Source organism: Somniosus microcephalus, chromosome 3 (assembly GCF_052327205.1).
Source record: "Somniosus microcephalus isolate GS21.2 chromosome 3, FLI_Smic_1.0, whole genome shotgun sequence".
In the NCBI taxonomy this organism is placed as follows: Eukaryota; Metazoa; Chordata; class Chondrichthyes; order Squaliformes; family Somniosidae; genus Somniosus; species Somniosus microcephalus.
The window spans coordinates 280,229,294-280,238,893 of record NC_140989.1 but is presented as its reverse complement, the minus strand read 5'-3'; positions in this window follow the sequence as shown (position 1 = coordinate 280,238,893).

The window sequence follows — 9,600 nt, the reverse complement described above, 5'->3', positions numbered from 1 at the left end:
GAGGATTGCATGCCAGTAATGGAGCCCACTCAACTTTCCATCCATTTAAGTTGTCTAGAAAATTGCTCGGGCTCCTTTACAGGTGTGCAATCCTCCTCACCGATTTTATTGTATGCGTTGCAGAGGTCAACGGAAGGAATGCAATAATAGGAAAATCAGGCCCAACATATAATGTGGTATTTATATGACGAGACTCCTGCTCAGCCTTTGTAGATTACATTCAGAGCAGTAAAGCATATTGTGTCCCAGATGAATTTCTTCAGTCACTTGTAGTTTAGTATTTCATCAGAATAAATTAATTTGTTGTTAGTCTCTTAAATGATAAAACATTCTGCCTAGGGAAACACAAGACAGTCTTCCTGGTGGTCAATGTAATGCCTGGTGTGGGCTACTGAGCCACAGAGACCAGAAGGTTCCAGTTCTCTGCTGCCTTTTTTAAAATGTATTCATTCATGGAATGTGGGCAAGGCCAGCATTTATTGCCCTTTTGTTTTTTATTTTACATTCACAGGATGTGGACATCACTGGCAAGGCCAACATATATTGCCCATCCTTAATTGCCCTTGAGAAAGTTGTAGCCTTGAACTGCTGCAGTTCGGTTTTATTCTTCTTACACTTTTTGTAGCTGTTTAAGAACATAAGAATGTAAGAAATAGGAGCAGGAGTAGGCCATTCAGCCCCTCGAGCCTGCTCCGCCATTTAATAAGATCATTGCTGATCTTCTACCGCATCTCCACTTTCCTGCACTATCCCCATATCCCTTGATTCCCTTAATATTCAAAAATCTATCGATCTCTGTCTTGAATATACTCAACGACTGAGCCTCCACAGCCCACTGGGGTAGAGAATTCTAAAGATTCACCACCCTCTGAGTGAAGAAATTTCTCCTCATCTCAATCCTAAATGGCTGACTCCTTATTCTGAGACTGTGATCTCTGGTTCTAGACTCCCCAGCCAGGGGAAACATCCTCCCTGCATCTACCCTGTCAAGCCCTGTAAGAATTTTGTATGTTTCAATGAGATCACTTCTCATTCTTTGATACATCTGAGTGGCTTGCTAGGTCATTTCAGAGGGCAGTTAAGAGTCAACCACAGTGCTGTGGGTCTGGAGTCCAGACTGGGTAAGGACAACAGGTTTCCGTCCCTAAAGAACATCAGGGAACCAGTTGGGTTTTTACAAAAATCCAATAGCTTTATGGTCACCATTACTGATACTAGCGTTTTCTTTTATTCCAGGTTTACTTAATTAACTGAATTCAAAATTCACCAACTATCATGGTGGGATTTGAACTCTGGATTATTAGGTCAAGGATGTCACTGAACGGCTGCAGGACACTCTGAGGGGGGAAGGTGAACAGCCAGAGGTCATGGTCCACATCGGTACCAATGACATAGGTAGAAAGAGGGATGAGGTCCTGCAGGAAGGTTTCAGAGAGCTAGGAAAGAGATTAAAAAGCAGAACCTCAAAGGTAGTAATCTCTGGAATATTCCTGGTGCCACATGCTAGTACAGAAACAGGAGGAGAGAGCAGATGAAAGCGTGGCTAGAGAGATGGTGCAGGAGGGAGGGCTTTAGATTCCTGAGGCATTGGGACTGTTTCTGGGAGAGGTTGGACCTGTACAAGCTGGACAGGTTGCACCTCAACAGGACCGGAACCAATATCCTCATGGCGGGGTTTGCTAGTGCTGTTGGGGGGGGTTTAAACTAGCTTGGTAGGGGGATGGGAACCTGAGGGGTAGATTTTCCTGAAGCTGTCGGGAAGGAGGCGGGACTTCAACTTCCGGGTTTTAGTCCAGCCTCCATCAACGTCCGGCCAATCCGCGTGATTTTCCCTTGATTGACCTTGTTAAGCCCGCCCAGCGGGCTCAGCAGGCCAATTAAGGGCCACCCGGCAACAGGTGACGTCACAGACTGAAATTTCATCTGTCAAGAGTTCTTGACAGATGAAATATCAGTGTTTCACAGCTGTTTGAAGCTGCCAAATGTTGTGTATGTACCTTTAAGGGAATAACTGGTCTTAGACTGCAGTACCGGCAGTGACCACCCCTGTATAAAAGGCCCTAGCAGGCTTCTGTAGTTTCAGTTTCAAGCTGCCTCTTGTTCAGTAAAGTACCTGTTAAACTGTTCTCCCGAAGTCCATGTATGATTGAAGCGCGGACTTTACAGTGGCGACGAGTAAGTTCGAACTCACCTGCAGTGTGGCATCACCTCACGGGGATCTCGCCTGAAAGGAAGGTCCTGGAAGGTCGTAGTCTGAGCAACGGGCGTCGACCGAGGGCAACCGCCCAAAGAATCCATCGGTGTTTGGAGAATTGCGGGAGAGACTGTGGTCCCAGCGAATCGTGCTGGTAGCAGGTAGCGCGCTGACCCTTCCGGACTGCGGCGGGCTCAAGCTCGATCGAGCGGCTCTACAAATCGGGCCACGCAGTGTCGCCGGGAAAAGAAAACAAGAGAGAGAGGGTGGAGCGCACAGGGCGCGGTCGGTGCTCGAGAACAGGACAGCGGAGAGAACCTAAATGGGGGGGAAGGAAAGCAAGATGCGCCGAAGCTGCGGGTCGCTGCCATTACCCCGTAGAATGCTAGGAGCAGCGTGGCAGTAAGGGGAAGAAGCAAAAGTGCGAGAGGCGCCATTTTATCCTGTCGGGGAAGAAGCAAAAGCGCGGGAGGCGCCATTTTATTCCATTGGGGAAGAAGCAAAAGCGCGGGAGGCGCCATTTTAAATCGCCCAAGATGCCGAAAAGTGGCAGTATCACTGCTTTCGACAACGAGGTAGAAGACTGGACCACGTATGTGGAGAGAATTGAGGTGTACTGCAAGGCAAATGAGGTGGCTGATGGAAAGAGGGCGTCGGTATTATTAAATCTGATGGGTGCGAGTACGTACGGCCTATTGCGGAATTTAATTACCCCAGCTAAACCAATGGAGAAAAGTTTTGAGGAGATTGTTCATATTTTACAGGAACATCTAAGCCCTACACCACTGCTGATAGCAGAAAGATTCAAGTTCCATAAAAGAAACCAGCATAAAGATGAGAGCAATGCTGACTATCTTACGGAACTACGCAAGTTATCAAAGCACTGCCAGTTCAGAGTCGGACTGGCAGACACCTTACGGGATAAGTTTGTCTGCGGGCTCCAGAGTGAAGGAACCCAGAAACGACTACTTTCAAAAAAGGACCTGACGCTAGAACAGGCTTTCAGCGTGGCAGTATCCTACGAAGCAGCAGCACGGGGAGCTGCGGAAATACAACAGAAACCACAAGAATACAGCGCTAACGAAATGGCGTATGGAGCCGAAAAGTGCTATCGCTGCGGCAGAACAACCCATGAGCAGAAGGACTGCTGGTTTAAAGACAAAATATGCAGGCAATGCGGGAAAATGGGACGTATAGCAAGAGTCTGCAGGTCGTGAAAGAAGACCAACACGACAAGAACTACTAAGGAACAGTACAGGAAAGTAAAGAAACTGACAGATAGTAGTTCAGAAGATCAGGAGAGTGATAAGGATTCCGGGAGCAGGCGACTAAGTTGTTTAAAGTTACACAACATGCTCGCAAAAGAAGATCACTGAACCATGTGGGTCACCCTTATGATAGCAGGGTCCCCAGTGAAGATGGAATTGGACACAGGATCAGCCCTAACTGTCATGAATCGACGAGACTATGAGTGGCTATTTTCACACATACCCTTAAAGGACACGTCCATTGTATTGAAGACATACACGGGGCAAAAGGTCTACCCCAGAGGAAAAATAAGGGTGCCAGTTGAATATAACGGAAAGGAAACACAGAAACTATACATGTATATACTACGTGATGGAGGACCACCATTATTGGGACGTGAATGGATCCGAAGACTACAATTGGATTGGCATTCCATTCTGGCACTAACTGTGACTGACAAAAAAGATGATGACGTCGCACCTGGACGTCTGTCACAGATTCTATCTGACGCGGAAGAGGTGTTCCAACAAGGACTTGGGACTCTAAAAGGAGTAAAGGCAACTGTCAAGATTGAGGATAACGCAACCCCTAAATTTTGCAAGGCCAGACCAGTGCCATACGCGATACGCCCAGCTGCGGAAGCTGAACTGGAGAGTCTGAAGCATTTGGGGGTGCTGTCTAAGGTGGACTGGAGCGAGTGGGCCACACCCATCGTTCCTGTAATGAAGAAAGCATTGAGCAGCACGCCTGGGGAGCCAAGGAAGGTTCGCATCTGTGGGGACTTCAAGGTGACTGTGAACCCAGTCCTGCACACAGTACAGTATCCGCTTCCGCGGATAGAAGATATTTTCACCTCGCTATCTGGAGGGAAACGTTTTACAAAAATTGACCTGGCTCAAGCGTATCTACAAATGGAGGTGCAAGAAGCATCTAGGAAATACCTCACGATAAACACTCACAAAGGCCTTTACCAGTACAATCGACTGGTATTTGGGGTGGCATCGGCCCCGGCTATGTGGCAGAGGGCAATGGAACAAGTCCTGCAAGGGATCCCGGGGACCCAGTGTTATTTGGACGACATCCTGGTTATGGGCGAAAATGACAATGAACACCTTGCCAACCTGGAACAGGTACTCACGAGAATGCAGGAGTATGGGCTACGAGCCAACCGTCCCAAATGCGAGTTCTTCACTGTGGCCACATGATTGTTGAGGAAGGGTTGCATAAGTCGCCGGACAAGATTGAGGCTGTAGTCAAGGCTCCAGCACCAGAAAATGTGTCGCAACTGAGGTCGTTCCTCGGGTTGGTGAACTACTACCATAAGTTCTTGCTGAATTTATCTACAATTCTGCACCCACTGAACGCCCTCCTTCAAACTGGTGTAACATGGAAATGGAGTGATGAGTGTAAGCGTGCCTTTCAGGAATGTAAATGCCAAATCACTTCAAAAGAAGTATTGGCCCACTACAACCCAACACTACCGATTCGGTTGGCATGTGATGCGTCACCTTACGGCATTGGAGCGGTGCTGTCACACAAATTCCGTGACGGTTCAGAGAGGCCAATAGCCTTTGCGTCGCGCTCGCTAACCTCAGCCGAGCGTAACTACGCCCAGATTGACAGGGAGGCCCTCAGCCTGGTGTGGGGGGTGAAGAAGTTCAATCACTATCTGCACGAGCAGAAATTCACCCTACTGACTGATCATCAACCCCTGGTCTCAATTTTTAACCCAAAGAAGGGTGCTCGGCGATGACGGCGCAACGGCTGCAAAGATGGTCACTTTTTCTAGGGGCACATCAGTATGACATAGAGTACAAAGGTACAAAACAACATGGAAACGCTGATGGGCTGTCGCGCCTACCGTTGCCTACGGCGGAAGAAGCACCTGCAGTGGACCCTGTGGAGATATTCCATGCGACCATAGTCGAATGTTTGCCTGTTACAAACGCAAGTATTGAGAAGGAAACCCGAAATGACCTGACACTCTCTCGGGTCTATGATTTGACGGTGAAGGGATGGCCAGCATATGGCGACTCACTGTTGCCAGCATTCTCGCCAAGGAGGGAACAGCTGTCAGTGTGCCGGGGAACCTTGATGTGTGGATCCCGAGTGGTAATTCTACCCAAGTTGAGAGATAGAGTACTCAATGAGCTTCACGAGGGTCATCTGGGAGGGGTAAAAATTAAGAGCCTAGCCAGGGCGTTTGTGTGGTGGCTGGGAATCGATAAAGAAATCGAGGATATGACCAAGAGATGCACAGGATGCCAGAAGGTCCAAAACGCTCCACCACAGGCCCCGCTACATCCATGGGAGTGGCCCTCATCTCCATGGCAACGGGTACACATTGATTTCGCTGGTCCATTTATGGACTCAATTGCTGTGGACGCCCATTCGAAATGGCCAGAGGTCATTAAAATGTCCTCCACCACCACGGAGAAAACTATTGCAGTCCTAAGAACCATCTTCGCCAGGAATGGGTTGCCAGAACAGATCTGTTCCGACAATGGCCCACAGTTTGTGTCTGAGGATTTCCGGAGGTTCCTGAAGAATAATGGGGTGAAACATTACACATCTGCCCCATATCATCCAGCCACAAATGGATTGGCTGAGAGGTTTGTTCAGACCTTTAAAAAGGTCATAAAGGCAATGTATAATGACGACATACCACTGCAACACAAGGTGGATAACTTCCTGTTTGTTTACCGGAATGCGACACATGCAGTAACCAACCAAACTCCAGCCGTACTGTTTTTCAACCGGAGACTAAGATGTCGCTTGGATTTGCTCAAACCAAACATAAGACGAGATGTTGATGATAAGGAGTTCCAGCACATAAATGAGAAGCCAATCAGGAGCGTCAAGATAGGGCAACCAGTCTTGACCTGCGACTACCGAACAGAAAAATGGCAGCCAGGCACGATATGCACACAGCAGGGACCACTAATGTACACAGTGGACGTTGGAGAGAGCATCGTGAGACGCCATGCTGACCAGATTCTAGAGTCACAGGAACAAGCCAAACTTGTACCACAAGCATGTGCACCTGGTAATGAGCCCGAAGTACAGATTGCATCTACCTCAGAAGCAGGGGTATTGGAAGCTGATGAACCAACCAATGACAATGAGCCAGAATTGACTCCACTGCCAGAACAGGATACTCGAGAAAGGCGCTATCCAGTCCGGATCAGGAAGCCTCCTCAAAGACTGAACTTATAAATGACTATTTCTGTTGATGTATATATTACTGAGAAAATTGTAATTGTAATTAGTTATTATTTAGTTGTTAAATGAATGTTATGTGTTTATCTAAAAGGGGAGGAATTGTTGTGTATGTACCTTTAAGGGAATAACTGGTCTTAGACTGCAGTACTGGCAGTGACCACCCCTGTATAAAAGGCCCTAGCAGGCTTCTGTAGTTTCAGTTTCAAGCTGCCTCTTGTTCAGTAAAGTACCTGTTAAACTGTTCTCCCGAAGTCCGTGTATGATTGAAGCGCGGACTTTACACCAAACACTGACAGTCTGACTTCTAACCTGAGCCCTTCTACACAGACTCAGTTAGAAGTCTCACCGGCAATGAAAGCTGAAGGCTGTCACTTTTGACAGATCGCAGCCATTTTGCTTTCAGTGCCGGCTGAGTGATGGACTCCCGAAACCTAGAGGAAGAAAGGCTGTTAAGGTAAGTACAGGTAATTTAATCATCTTTACACACTTTAGACACACCAAACACACTTACCTTTGCACTCATGCACCCATCACTCACCTGAACACCGACATCGCGACCCCTCCAAGTCCTTCAACCCGACGGCCCAACTGCTCTAACCTGGCGTGGATTGGAGCCGTCGGGAATCCCACACGACACCCCTCAAAATAGGGATTAGGCTAAAAACTGCCTGTTAACTACCTGTTAACAGGCAGTTAATTGGCACTGATTCCTTCCCGCCTCGGGTCGGCGGGTCCCAGTGCGGGGCGGGTACCCGCCTCCTGTGAAACTTACGTGGAGGCGGGTTTTGGGTGGGATGGTGTCAGGACCCCCGAATTCGGGATTTTCCCCCCCACACGCCTGAAACCCCGCCTGACGGCTCCAGGAAAATCTACCCCTGAGAGTGGATTCAGAAGGGAGAGAAGCAAAGCTGATAATGGAAGGCAGAAAATTAGTAAGCGAGTTTGGTAGGCAGAGGAAACAAAGGCTAGAAAATAGACAACAATGGAGTTTGGCAGTGCTGAATGTTATATTCTTCAATGCAAGGAGTCTAGGGAATAAAGCAGATGAGCTGAGGGCACAGATAGACACGTGGGAATATGATATTATAGCTATTACTGAGACATGGCTGAAAGAAGGGCAGGAATGGCAGCTCAACATTCCTGGTTACGGGGTTTTCAGACAAGATAGAGAGGGGATAAAAATGAGGGGGGATCGCAATATTGATTAAAGAATTAATTACAACTGTGACGAGGGAGAATATCTTAGAAGGATCATGAAATGAGGCCATATGGGTTGAACTGAAAAACAAAAAAGGGGCAATCACACTGCTGGGAGTGTATTATAGACCTTCGAACAGTCAGAGGGAGATAGAAGAGCAAATATGTAGGCAAATTTCTGAGACGTGCAAAAATAGGGCAGTAATAGTAGGGGATTTCAACTTCCCTAGTATTAACTGGGATAAAATTAGTGTAAAAGGCATAGAGGGAGCAGAATTCTTAAAATGCATTCAGGAGAACTTTTTTAGCCAGTACGTAGCAAGCCCAACAAGAGAGGGGTGGTTCTGGATCTAGTTTTAGGATGAAGCTGGGCAGGTGGAAAGGGTATCAGCGGGAGAGCATATTGGTGGTAGTGATCATAATTCAGTTAGATTTAGGGTAGTTATGGAAAAGGACAAGGATGGACCAGGAATAAAAGTTCTTAATTGGGGAAAAGCTAATTTTACTAAGTTAAGAGGTGATTTAGCCAAAGTGGACTGGAGATAGAAACTTGAAGGTAAATCAGTGTCTGAGCAATAGGAGGCATTCAAGGAGGAGATAGTGAGGGTTCAGAGGAAGTATGTTCCCTTAAAGAAAAAGGGTGGGACTAACAAATCTAGAGCTCCCTGGATGTCAAGGGGCATACAGGGAGGGATAAAGGAAAAAAGGGAATCTTATAACAGATACCGAGGACTCAATACTACAGAAAGCCGAGAGGAGTATAGAAAGTGCAGGGTTGAAATTAAAAAGGAAATTAGGAAAGCAAAAAGAGGGCATGAAAAAATATTGGCAAATAAAATCAAGGAAAACCCAAAGATGTTTTATAAATACATTAAGAGCAAGAGGATAACTAAAATAAGAGTAGGGCCTATTAAGGACCATAAAGGTAACCTGTGTGTGGAAGCAGAAGACATGGCTATGGTTCTTAACGAAGACTTTGCGTCTGTTTTCACAAAAGAGAGGGACGATGCAGACATTACAATCAGGGAGGAGGAGTGTGAAATATTATTAGATGAAATAAACATAGTGAAAAAGGAAGTAAGAAGGAATTTAGCATCTTTGAAAGTGGATAAATCCCCAGGCCCGGATGAAATGTATCCCAGACTGTTAAGAGAAGTAAGAGAGGAAATAGCAGAGGCTCTGACCATCATTTTCCAATCCTCTCTGGCTACAGGTGTGGTGCCAGAGGACTGGAGGACTGCTAACGTGGTACTGTTGTTTAAAAAGGGAGAAAGGGATAGACCGAGTAATAACAGGCCAGTCAGCCTAACCTCGGTGGTGGGAAAACTATTGGAAAAAATTCTGAGGGACACGATAAATCTTCATTTAGAAAGACACGGATTAATCAGGGACAGTCAGCATGGATTTGTTAAGGGAAGGTTGTGTCTGACTAACTTGATTGAATTTTTGAGGAGGTAACAAGGAGGGTCGATGAGGGTAGTACGTTTGATCCCTCCGTCCTTGCAAACTACCACCCTATCTCCAACCTCCCTTTCCTCTAGAAAGTCCTTGAACGTGTTGTCGCCTCCCAAATCCGTGCCCATCTTTCCCGCAATTCCATGTTTGAATCCCTCCAACCAGGTTTCCGCCCTTGCCACATTACCGAAACGACTCTCATCAAAGTCACAAATGATATTCTTTGTGACTGTGACAAAGGTAAACGATCCCTCCTCGTCCTTCTTGAATTGTCTGTAGCCTTT